The sequence below is a fragment of the Euleptes europaea genome, chromosome 7, assembly GCF_029931775.1.
Source record: "Euleptes europaea isolate rEulEur1 chromosome 7, rEulEur1.hap1, whole genome shotgun sequence".
Classification (NCBI taxonomy): Eukaryota; Metazoa; Chordata; class Lepidosauria; order Squamata; family Sphaerodactylidae; genus Euleptes; species Euleptes europaea.
Window position 1 is genome coordinate 99,181,300 of NC_079318.1, and position 4,099 is coordinate 99,185,398.

Below are 4,099 nucleotides of genomic sequence, written 5' to 3' on the forward strand. Positions count from 1 at the left end.
CAAACGGAAGCGCATAAATGCATTTTTTAAAAACTTGCCTAGAGCAGGGTAGGCACATTTATTTATTATTTATTTATTTGGTTGTTTTCTCCCCTGCAATACAAAAAAAAAAAAAAAACTAGGTCAAGAAATAAGACACAACACCCCCCCCCCAAAAAAAAACAAGAAACAACCAAAAGAGCATAAACCAAAACTAAAGATACGGAAGAAAAGTGTTTGTTTAAAGAAAAACTTTTTTAAAAAAATCTGCCGTGGTGCTTTTCCATGATTGGCCACAAGAGGACAGGCTTGGCACAAAAGAAATCATAGACTCATAGAATCATAGAGTTGGAAGGGACCACCAGGGTCATCTAGTCCAACCCCCTGCACAATGCAGGGAATTCACAACTACCTCCCCCACACACACCCCTAGTGACCAGAAGATGGCCAAGATGCCCTCCCTCTCATCATCTGCCTAAGGTCACAGAATCAGCATTGCTGACAGATGGCCATCTAACCTCTTCTTAAAAACCTCCATGGAAGAAGAGCTTACCACCTCCTGAGGAAGCCTGTTCCACTGAGGAACCGCTCTGTTAGAAAATTCTTCTTAATGTCTAGACGGAAGCTCTTTTGATTTAATTGCAACCCGTTGGTTCTGGTCCGGCCTTCTTGGGCAACAGAAAACAACTCAGCACCATCCTCTATATGACAGCCCCTCAAATACTTGAAGATGGTTCTCATATCCCCTCTCATTCTCCTCCTCTTCAGGCTAAACATACCCAGCTCCTTCAACCTTTCCTCATAGGACTTGGTCTCCAGACCCCTCACCATCCTTGTTGCCGCCTCTGGACACGTTCCTGCTTGTCTACATCTTTCTTAAATTGTGGTGCCCAAAACTGAACACAGTACTCTAGGTGAGGTCTAACCAGAGCAGAGTAAAGCAATACCATCACTTTGCATGATCTGGACAGTATACTTCTATTGATGCAGCCCAAGACTGCATTTGCCTTCTAAGTTACCGCATCACACTGCTGACTCATGTTCAGTGTTTGGTCTACTAAGACCCCAAGATCCTTTTCACACACACTACTGCTCAGACAAGTCTCCCCCATCCTATCATTATGCATTTTATTTTTCCTACCTAAATGCAGAACTTTACATTTCTCTTTGTTGAAATGCATTTTATTAGTTCTAGCCCACTTCTCCAGCCTGTCAAGATCACCCTGCATCCTGGCTCTGTCTTCTACCGTTTTTGCTACCCCTCCCAATTTAGTATCATCTGCAAATTTAATAAGCATCCCCTCTATTCCTTCATCCAAATCATTTATAAAGATGTAGAACAACACAGGGCCCAGCACAGATCGTGGCAGAACAGCCATGTGACATCGCGCCCTCTGGTGGACACGTCTGGGATAGCTACGCTGAAGAGAAGGAGCAGCTAAATTCTGCAATCACAATCAGGTATATTTGCATAGATTGAAACATTTTGTAGAATTTATTCTGCTTTCAAGAGGTTTCACTGTGAGGGCTACAGAGCGGGGAGACATCCTGGAAGCTGAGTCAGAGATTCAGGGGTAGTCATTAGACACAACATACCTGCAGCTTCTTTATTCGTGTTTTCTGAGGATGGGAAGCTCTCGCACTCAGAACCTCTTCCAAGCCTCTACCAGAACCAGTGTGTACCTTCTGGCTAAACCTGTCCTATTGCTTTTCTAGGGAGGAGGAGGTGGAATTCGGTTCATTAGTCCTCCCTGCCAACCGGGGTGTCAAAGTCCCTAAATGAGGGTCTAACTGAAGCGCCTTCACAGTTCCACTGAAATTCCACAGGAATGGATTCCCCGCGCAAAGTTACGTTGGCAACTAGAAGGCTGTCAAATAGGGTTGCCAACCTCCCGGGGGTGGCAAGAGATCTGCTATTACAACTCCAGCCGGTAGAGATCCGTTCACCTGGAGAAAATGGTGCATAAGAATGGGTGCACATGCAAGAGAGAGAGCGATTTCTGCATATCCTTTTTAGAGATATATGGATATTCCTTTTTCTGGGCTGAAAACTCATGTCAGTTTAGGGGTTGTGTTTTGCACACAAATCCAGATTTGGTTTAAAAGATGGTTTCAACGACTGCATACCATTATATCCTGCTCCCCCGCAACGTCTAACATAAGTTGAGTGACCCCATGGGTTGCCAACCTCCAGCTGGGGCATCAATTTCTAACACGCCTCCAGGTAATTACTGCTGTGGACAATGCAATATGTGTACATTTGCCCTGCCTGTGAAAGAATTCAAAAATGCAAATTCTAATTTTTCTTTTAAACTTAAGCATTTTTCAAATTGTAATGGTTGGAATGTCCATGCGGATTACTCTATGTAGGAAAGACGACAAGACAAATAAAATTACGAGTGGGGGAGCACAGGTCACGCATCCATAATAATGTGATTGAAGCCCCGCTGGTCTCCCATTACAAAGCAATGTGCCACACGGACTTACAAATTCAATTTTTTGTTATCTGGCAATATGTATCCAAGCCATATACTAAACAGAACATAGACCGAATCCTTTCTCAGCAAGAATCTCGCTTTATTTTTCTTTTTAATTACAATTTCTCCAAATGGTTTGAATACAGCTTCTGATTATACTTGTTTTTGTAAAATATGATAAATAATAGCAATGACATTTAATGGTAAACCTATTGTATGATAGCCTTTGTGAGAAACTTGGGAACGTATACAAACTGGTAGTTACAGCCCAACATTGGGATATATCTTTAAATGATATTACAACAGCTCACACCTGTTTCAAATGAGCACAATAAATGGTTAACGTCTATGCTTGCCTAGTAAGAGTACTACAAGCTTTCCAAATGAATGTTGAGTTACAACTCTTGTTGGTGTTTAGGTATGTATTGCTACTCCTTGCTATGTAAAATAATGACCGTAAATTTAGAATGTAAAATTATTATTATGTTTGACAATGTTCAGACCTTGTCACAATTTAATTATTATTTATATAGAGATAGATATTCATCTCTCGCCTTTGAAAATATCCCGACGGACAAAGCTTTGGCGAAATAGGAACTTATGCCAGAATCCTATCTTGGGTTATCAATCTAACTTCAAAAAGAATACCAGCCTGTGAAATATCGGGTGTTGAGCTGGGCGCTTTGAAAAACGGCCCTGCGCGTGTCCGCTTGAGCCTCGACTCGAGGCTTTTTTCGCCCTTGAAATTTACACGCATCGGGGCTCAGTTCCTTCCCGGCTTTTTGGCTTCAACATCAACGCAGCAATCACCTTGAGTGAATATTTCGGGACTACCAAATCTAGTGAATGATAACTGGATTGGAATTGTTTCTATCTGAATAATATATTTGTGTTTCAGCCATCAGTGCTGGCTTGTTATTTTGTTCAGTACCTGGAGGCTGGCAACTCTACTTCCCCTGGAGAAAACGGCTGCTGTGGAGGGTGGACGCCACGGCATTGCATCTGTGCTCAGCTCCCTTCCCAGATCTCCAGGAATTTCCCAACCTGGAGGTGGCAACCTGAGTGATCCCTGCCCCAAGGAACTCCCAGGGTGAGATGTTGGGCATGGATTTGGGGGGCCGGGCCCAGTGGATGGAGGAAGGGTCGCCCTTCACTTGTTTGCCCATTGGGAGTTTTGCTTGCTTGCTTAGCCGTGTCTCTCCCCTGCCCATCCCCTAGGGTTGCCAGCCTCCAGGCGGGCCCTGGAGATCTCCCAGAATTACAACCCATCTCCAGACAACAGACAATAGTTCCCCAGAGAAATAGGCCAATTTGGAGGATGGGTCCTATGGGATTCTACCCTGCTGAGGTCTCTCCCCTCCCCAGACCCGTTCCTCCATCGGCTCCGTCTCCAAATCTCCAGGAATTTCCCAGCCTGCAGTTGGCAACCCCATCCCCAGGGCTGGACCGATGCACATCACGGCGTGGCACTAGGACCCAGCCCGGCCTGCACAGCCCTACTTAAGTATTAATGCTGCAAAACCTGTTTGGGACGAGTCTGGGCTCTAGCCGGCATCCCCGGACGTCCCCGTGTTGCCATTAACGCACCGGGCTCAGAAGAGAACGGAGTTCCAGCCGGGCTTCTTCCTTAAGGGCCAGGCCCC